At 35.2% G+C, this 9,623-nt stretch overlaps 1 non-coding gene across 1 annotated transcript; it reads right to left on the bottom strand.

Annotated features, from left to right (window-relative positions):
- Nucleotides 1–6,141: 6,141 nt before the first annotated feature.
- LOC120068698 (U5 spliceosomal RNA) lies at nt 6,142–6,258 on the bottom strand. The gene has a single exon (XR_005479326.1). It is a non-coding gene; the product is annotated as a U5 spliceosomal RNA (small nuclear RNA).
- Nucleotides 6,259–9,623: the final 3,365 nt, after the last annotated feature.

Here is a 9,623-nt window from a genome sequence, read left to right as displayed (position 1 = left end):
GACGCATCATTTCCTTCCTTTACTATGTAATGTATCCTTAGTATATTGTATTTAACGCATAATCTCACTTAACCAATTTTTACCTTACGACCAACTAGTGTGTGTGGCAGTTTACATAAGATAGCCTTATGCATCAAAATTTGCTAACTTTGTGTATGTAACAATGGCTTGTTCACACTTAACGTTTGCTGGTCAACTGCTTGCTTATGCGTGGATTGTAGCTGCCTGCCTGTTCATCCAATCAAAATTTTGGATTTTCACTTCCAGCTTGAATAAATTAAATTCCAAATGCAATCTCATGAAACTTCCTTCTAAGAACTTATTTCTAAACATCTCCACTACCTTACCTTCTGATTCTTTTCCCCCAAGTTTGGAATTCACCAATTTTTACAACTTGACCGCGTGACATTAGATTCTCGAACACTTGAAGAAATTCTTCAACCTTCAGCTCAATTTCATGGAGAACTTCTTCCAACAGCTTTGAATTAGCTTCCTCACAGCTTAAGCTTCAAATCAGGGACAACTCTCCTCCCTTAGCACACTCAAAATGCCCAAATCGAGCTCTTCAACTTCAAACTCCCTTTATACTAAGGTTGCATGCTCATGGAGTTCCTCAAATTGACAAATTGCATACTTAACTTATTAAGGCCTCTAAGAATGTCACATTGGTTACTCTAAAGAAATGAGAGGTGGTTTGTTCTATGACCCTCAAGAAAATAAGATGTTTGCATCGAAAAATGCTACGTTTTTAGAGGAAGACACATGAAAGATCATAAACCATGAAGCAAAATAGTATTAAGTGAAGCTACTGAAGGATCAACAAGGATTGTTGATGTAGTTAGTCATTGATCAAGAGGTACTGAAAAGGCAACATTTCATGTCAGTCTCGTCTTTCTTAATCATTGAGAGTACCTCAATGCAGTGGAAGGGTTGTAATACAACCTGATCGTTACTTGGGTTTAACTAAAACTCAGGTTTTCATACCAGATAATGGTGTTGAAGATCCATTATCCTATAAATAGGCAATAAATGGTGTAGACAAGAACCAATGGGTCAAAGCCATGGACCTTGAAATGGAGGCTATGTACTCCAATTTAGTATAGGAGCTTGTAGATCCACCTGAAGGGGTTAAACCCATAGGGTGTAAATGGATCTATAAAGAAAGAGAAATGTGGCTGGAAAGGTGCAGACCTTCAAAGCTAGACTTGTAGCAAAGGGTTATAATAAAAGGGAAGGGGTTGACTATGAGGGAACTTTTTCCCTTGTTGCTATGCTTAAGCCTATAAGACTTCTCTTGTCCATAGCCACATATTATGACTATGAGCTATGACAAATGAATGTTAAAACTGCTTTTCTGAATGACAATCTTGAACAGAATATCTTTTATATCTTAGCCCGAGGGGTTCATAGCCAAAGGTCAGGAGAAAAAAGTTTGCAAGTTGAATCGATCTATTTATGGGTTGAAATAGGCATCCAGATCTTGCATTAGATTTAATACAACGATTAAATCCTTTAGTTTTGATCAAAACATTGATGAATCTTGTATCTACAAGAAAATTATCAACGATAAATTAGCTTTCTTAGTACTTTATGTGGACGATATCGTACTCATTGGGAATGATGTAGGGTACATTACTGACATTAAGGAATGGCTAGCAGCTGAATTCTAAATGAAAGATTTGGAAGAGGCGCAGTATGTATTTAGGATCCAAATTATTAGGGATCGTAAGAAAAAATGTTGGCTCTGTTCTCAGCAACTTATATCGACAAAATATTGACTCGATATTCAATGCAGAACTCTAAGAAGGGTTTATTACCTTTCAGGAAAAGGGTTCACTTGTCTAAGGAATAGTGTCCAAGAAGTTGAGGATATGAGACATATTCCCTATGCCTCAGCTATGGGCAACTTAATGTATCCTATGCTCTGCACTAGGTTAGACATTTGTTATATAGTGGGAATAGTTAGTAGATACCAGTCCAATACAGGGTTAGACCATTGAACTACGGTTAAGAACATCCTCAAGTATCTTAGAAGAACGAAGGACTATAAGCTGATTTATGGAGCTAAGAATTTGATCCTTGAAGGATACATTGACTCTGATTTCAAAACTGACAAGGATTCTAGGAAATCCACATCAGGATCAGTATTTTCCCTGAACAAGGGAGTTGTAGTATGGCTTAGCATCAAGCAAGGATGAATTGTAGATTCCACTATGGAAGCTGAGTATGTAGTTGCTTATGAAGCAATAAAGGAAGTAGTTTGACTTAGGAAGTTTCTAAGCAATTTGGAAGTGGTTCCAAATATGGAATTACCCATCACTTTATACTGTGACAACAACGATGCAGTAGCCAACTCTAAAGAACCTGGCAGTCACAAACAAGGAAAGCATATTGAGAGGAAGTATCACCTGATATGGGAGATTGTGCAACGAGGAGATGTGATCGTCATGAAGATTGCCTCAGAGCACAACATTGCTTATCCATTTACGAAGGCTCCCTCAGCTAAAGTGTTTGAGTGTCATCTAGAGAATCTAGGTCACGAGACATGTACATTGTATAATCTAAGGCAAGTGGGAGATGTGTAATAGGTATATGGATCCCCTAGTTTATTGTATTTATTTAGCATTATTCCACCTTTCGGATTATGATATTATGTACAACCCACTAACTAGAGTTTTAGTTAAAGTGGGAGTTTGTTAGGTTTTATGCCCTAAAACTCGTGGATAGTAAGTGTTATTACTTAACCGTCATCAATAAATAGTTATAGATGTTAATTCAATAATTGTCATTGTGTTTTTTTTTTTCTATTTTGTCTAAATAACCCTAAATCCAATAAACTAACATCCAAAAGGCTGCCATATGAATCTTAAACTGTATATGGAAACAGACTGGGATCAATGTTCAAGATACAACCTAAATAATTTATAGTAGGGATAAGGCTTGGTACCTTATCCCAATAACACTATGGATACGACCCATTTTGTATTTGATACAAATGCAATTATCCAACGTGTTCGTGTAGGTGACACGCGAATAGGGTATCCTATGCAATGAGTTTGCATAAGACCGGACCACGAAATAATAACCACTAGATGTAACACCGTTAATTAGTTAGGTTTCTATTTTAATAGAATGACCTAGGCAACTTAGTCTTAATCCTGAGTATATTATGAACTTCTATTCAAGAGAGATTGTCCTTTGATTTGTATAGGTGAGGATGGCTAGTTCGCCAACTCAATATGCTTACCATTTTAGGGAAAAGATCGAGTATGGAGCTGGTAACATAATAATACAAGATGGAATTTACTTTTTCCTATCTCCAGAGTAAGTAGATGAGTGTTTCCTTAAGTGGTGTCTCTGGAACTTGAACAAAAGGGCTCTACCCTCTCATTGGCCCAAGAGGGGTTTCTGTTTATTGGTTAGACCATAAACAGGTTGTTCATTAGAGGAACACTGATACTTAAGGAGTCAGAGGTAACCCAAGGGTAATATGATAATTTGACCCAATTGGAGTTTTGAACACTCGTGAAGGACTAACTTGCTGTTATTGGTCAATATCCTTGGACACAGAAATATATCTATAGTGAGAAGAGCGCAGTTGTGGGTCTTTAATGAAGTGTACCCACAATTAACGAATATTGATTAACTTGGTTTATGAGTTTAGCCAATTAATCTCATATCGTTGGAGCTTTTGATCTACAAGTCCACTAGGTCCTCTTGTTAGCTCACTAAAGGATATTAAAGAGGGATGATTTAAATTGTTCAAATCAATTTTAGGAAATTGTATATTAATATGATTAATATGTAATTGATTATAGATATGATCTATAAATCAAGTTAAATTGAAAAGAAACATTTGAATAATATTCAAATAATTAATTCAAGTGAACTAAATTCACAAGTAATTAATTAATAGAGAGGTGTTGCACATGTACATATGATGTTTACAATGATTAAATATATATACGTTAAATTGGATTTAATATATAAATAGTTATTTAATTAATGTGCTAATTAGTTAATAAGTGTTATTTAATTAATTGTGTTAATTAATTAAATAAATATTATTTAATTAATTATGCACACACATGCTCATTATATCTTTCATATTATTTCAATTATTTTCTAACATTTTAGCTATATGTTTACAAGAATTAAAAACATGATTAGGTGGACTTAACATGATTAACTAGTAAAATAGGTTAAGGGGTTTACAATTGGTCTTCCCCTTTGAGAAATTTTGTCCTAAAAATTTTCCTTAAGCTTAATCATGTGAACATGTGTGAATATTTGCTTTTCATTTGCTCCTTATCTTCCCATGTGGCTTCCTATATTTCATGGTTCCTCCATATGACTTTAATCAATGTGATAGTTTTATTCCTTAACACCTGTTCATTCTTGTCTAGAATATGAACTTGTTCCTCTCCATATGATAAGTTTTACTTCAACTATACTGGCTGATCATGAAAAATATGAGTAGGATCTGGTACATACTTCATGAACATAGATACATGGAAAACATCATGTATTTTTAATAACTAGTAGGTAAACTAATTTGTAAGTTGTTGCCCCGATTCGTTCAACTATCTCATAAGGTCCTATATTTCTTGGGCTCAACTACCTTTCCTGTCAAACCTGGGTATCCCCTTCTATGGTGATAGCTTAAGAAATACTCGGTCTTTAATCTCAAATTTGAACTCTCTTCTTCGTTTGTCTGTATAACTTTTATGTCTTTCTCGAGCTATTCTCAAATTTTTCTCTTATTAACTCAACACTATACGAAGTCATTTGTATCAACTCTGGCCATAATAATTGTCTTCCATCAACCTCATTCCAACAAACTAGTGTTCCACCAACCTCATTACAACAAATGCGAGTAATTAATACTTTTAAAGAGATTTCCTTTTGCTTATGAAGCATATTTTTTAAATTCTCTCCATGATGGTGGAAGCTTATCAATTATGTCGGCAACAATAAGATTGTCTCCAATCTTAATCCCTTCAGATTCTTCTTTAGCCATTATCATCTGAAACTCTTATGCATGATCTACTACAGACTTTCCATCTACCATTTGAAAGTGAAAGAAGCGACTTACTGCATATTTTTTTCGCGCGTGCTTCTTCAATATCATATTTACTCTGCAAAGCTTTCCATATTTTTTTGACAGATGTGAATGTATATCATAATAATCATAAAAATGATCAATAAAAAAATTTAAAAGACAATGCCGACATTTGTATTCATCTTTCTCATACTTATCAATTTTCTCTTGGTATCCCATGAACTCTTTAAGATCCATGCTTTCAGTATTAATCTTCTTGGGTTTTATTTTTCCTTTCTGAGAGGACATAAACCAGTTTGAGAAGATTAAGGTAGAACAACATTTTCCCTTTCCATCTCTTAAAGTGTGCTCCTTAAATCGAAATGCTTGTTGAGATCTCCGACATTCTCATTTGATTTCTCAATAGTAGACTCCATCTCTAAATCTCCTTAAAATTAATGGGGAAATTTCAAATAACAGAGAAAAATGAAGAAAATATTGAGAAAACAAATACGTTAACAATTAGGTTCAGGCACGAATATCTTACTCTTTTTAAGGAGATTCAAATTCTCTATAAGATATAATATCAACTACCGATGTAATAAATTATTCTCTGGCCTGTCCTCTCCAAGTTACAATAACTCATCTTAAAAGTTGTGTACTTCAAACGACTCTACATTGAAAGGTTGAGCTCAAAGCTCTACAACTAAGAATATCCTTTCAACTAAGAATACCCTTCTTCTGATCAATTATTCAAAAGCTTTTCTTGTTGAAGTTGTATATCTTAGGAATAGATGGTACCACTACGTGCACTCCAAAAGAAAGTCCAAAAGAAAAAATACTAAAAATGTAACAGTTTCTTTTAATAAAAGATGATCATATTGAAAATGTAACAACAGTTTCTTCGATTTTTCTTCAACATTAAAAACCTATATAAACTTAGATAATGTTCTTTTATTAGTAGAGATAAAGTCAAATTTGATAAATATTTGAGATAAATGTAGTAAATATATGTCATGTGTACGCTCTTTTACAAAAAGTTAAATTATCGACGTAGAATTAAAAATTGAAGTAAAAACCCTTAACTATGGCCGTAGGAAATTCTCTAAGAAGAGAAAATCCTCCAAAAATAGGCGTATGCCGGTGCATGCGACGAACACACGGTATTCTTTAGTAAAAGGCGAGAGAATAGTTCGCCTTGTGTTCACTGCCCGGCTAAATAGACAAATTTCTTAATAGCTTAACAGATCAAAGTACCCTTATGTAATAAACTTTAAAAAAAAAGTTGTAAAACCAAATTGTATTTTGTGGCTAATTTAAATATTAGATCTAATTTTTTTAATAATGGTTCTTTTTGTGTTTAGCATACACAAGTTTTACGATATAAATTTTGTATATCCGTTTTAGAGGACTCAAAGTTGGGAAAGGAAGGCAGCACAAAGATCCAAGAAAAGAAACTGGGGGCCTTGAACCCTCTGTAGATCAAGAAATACTTTTCTTTGCGTGTTTTGTACAACTGACAACAAGACCAAAGCAAAAACGAATGAGAAAGAAGCTTGAGATTATTATCGAGAAAATGATGTGACAATCGCTGAACATTAATTCAATAAATGTTATTGTACTGTTTTCTATTTTGTCTTAATAACCTTAAAATCGAATAAACTAACATCCAAGGTTGCCTTATGAGTCTTAAATTGTATGCGAAGATATATAGGGACCAATGTTCAAGATACAGCCTAAAAGGTCTATGGTATAGGGATAAGGCTGGGTACCTTATCCTGGTGACACTATGGATACGATCCCCTTTGTATTTGATACAAACACAATGATCCAATGCATTCGTGTAGGTGACGCCCGAGTGGGGATATCCTATGCAATGAGTTTTCATATGACCGGATCGCGAAATAGTAACCACTAGATGTAACATCGTTAACTAGTTAGGTTCCTATTTCAATAGGATGACCTAGGCAACTTAGTCTTAATCCTGAGTATATTATGAACTCCTGTTCATGAGGGATTGTCCTTTGATTTGTATGGGTGAGTGATAACTGGTAGAAATACAAGTTATTGTAGCCTTTTATTTAGAATTATGAGGACTAACAAGTAGAATATGCGGTGATTATACTAAGAATTCATGTGAAAAGTGAGCTTGCATCGATGAGCATTGAAAATCTCGACTAACCCAATATTATGCGTTATTTTGCATCAAAATGTCTATTTTTTGTAGCTATCGCAGGAACCGATCGCATGTGGTGAATCCCAAACCATCACAAGGGTGATCACGTACATTCATCGCATGGATGTTGCAGCTATTAATCGCATGCGTCCACCGCATAGAGGTTGCGGCTACAGAGTAATAACCATGATAGAAGGGTGATCGCAAGGGTGGTGAAATGCGCTGGTACTTCGAAAACCAAGCATGAACGCATACCTTGGGAGTATAAAAAAGATGATGTTGACATTTCACCTAAAACACCGTTAGTAGTAGAGATTCAGAGTAGGTCCATCACGCCGTTAGTGGCAGAGACTCAGAGTAGAACCATTAATGCTGTCAACGATTTAGCTCTATAAATAGAGCCTTAGAGCCCAAATTCAAGGCATCCAAGTTTCTGCCTTAAGGCAGATACTTGTGATCACAGATGAAAGCGTGAGAAGACATTCTTTGAGAGTTCTTCATTCTTTCACCCATTTCGAGTGACAATCGGAGCTTTTCCAGAGATAGATCTCAAGAGAGACTATTCCACCGCCCTTCCATGGCACCACCGGCAGCCTTGACACACATCTGATGGAAGCAAGATATTGCCTACATCTTGCCCTCCATCTCTCTTCTATCTCTGTATTGTATTAAATTTTGGCTCAAGACATTAATACATTTTGTAATCAATGCATCTCTTTATTTCCTTCAACTCCATCTTCATTAACTTCTTCTTTATCATCCCTTACTTTCATTGCAACGAACTAAATAAGATTGCAAGAGTATCGCATACTTAATCATGCGATATAGACATATGAAACATGTAGCAAACCACTGAGAGGTGTGTGTTGCGCGAGTATAGTGAGTAAATCCTCTTTACTTAGTGTGAGGTTGTAGCAACGCTTGTCTATGAGTTAATCAGCGGCAACTAACTGCCCGAGAGGGTAAGTAGTAGTGGAACGCATTAAACAAAGTAAGTAGTATTCCTAGAGATAGGAATAATCTTATGTCAACCATACTTTATGTGATTATCTTGTCTTATATATGCATCATTCACCCTTTGGATATACTTGAGAGAATAGTCTAAAGATAGAATCTAGGTTTGAGAGATTCGGATTAGAATCGCATAAGCAAGAAGTATAATCTTAGACATAAGTTCTATCTGTTATTTACACATCGCATGTGCTATAGAAATAGGTTATGGTGGTATGTGGTCATCTTGTCTAATGAAAGCAAGAATGGAAACTTAGAAATAAGTTCTATCGACATTTTCGTATATGCATCGCGTGCGTATATTTATGTATAGCATGATCGCATAGCTTATGTTGGTTGGGGTTACCCTTGCGATCAAGCTTAATGATGCTGTGAAGTCTTCCCCTCCACTATTTTATCTATTTTTCCATGCATCTTATTACGCGTTAACAGTTGTCGCGTCTTTACCAACTCTCATAGTCAGACTTCCATTGCTTAATTTGTTTAATTAGGAGTAGGAGTAGCGTATAGTCTCGTTATACTTGGGAGAAAGCAAGAAAACTTGTGGCAGAAACGCATGGTCATTGCATACACTTTTAAACGCATCTTGCATATTTCTTAGTCCAACGCATGACCATCGATGCATGGAAATCAACGCACATCATAAGACGCACGCATATTTACTCTCCATTTTCCATGCATCAGTGAGAGTCGCTAGTTTGCCGACTCAATATGCCTACCATTTTGAGGACAATACCTAGTGGGGAGCTGGGAACATAATAATACAAGACAGAATTCGGTCCTTCTTATCTTCAGGGTAAGTAGATGAATGTTTCCTTAAGTAATGTCCGTGGGACTTGAACAAAGAGCCCTACCCTCTCATTGGCCCGAGAGGGCTTTTTTGTTTATTGGTTGGGCCATAAATAGGTTGTTCATTAGAGGAGCACTGGTACTTAAGGAGTCAGAGGTAACCCAAGGGTAAAACGGTAATTTGATCCAGTTGGAGTTACAAACACTCGTGAAGGACCAACTTGTTGTTATTGGTCTATATCCGTGGACACAGAAATATATCTGTAGTGAGTAGAGTGCAACTGTGGGTCTTTAGTGAAGTGAACGAATATTTGATTAACTTGCTTAATGAGTTTAACCAATTAATCTCATATCGTTGGAGCTTTTGATGTCCACGAAATCCCATTGTTAGCTCACTAAAGGATACTAAAGAGGGATTATTTGAATTTTTCAAATCAATTTGACAAAATATTATATCAATATGATTAATATACAATTGATTATGGATATGATCTATAATTCAAATTAAATTAGAAAGAAACATTTGAATAAGATCCAAATAACTATTCAAGTGAATTGAATTAAAAAAGAATTAATTAATAGAAAGGTATTGCACATATACATATG

The sequence above is a fragment of the Benincasa hispida genome, chromosome 12, assembly GCF_027475165.1.
Source record: "Benincasa hispida cultivar pf3 chromosome 12, pf3_genome.v1.1, whole genome shotgun sequence".
Lineage (NCBI taxonomy): Eukaryota > Viridiplantae > Streptophyta > Magnoliopsida > Cucurbitales > Cucurbitaceae > Benincasa > Benincasa hispida.
The sequence above is the reverse complement of the archived record's forward strand: the minus strand, read 5'-3'. Positions and strand labels throughout refer to the sequence as shown.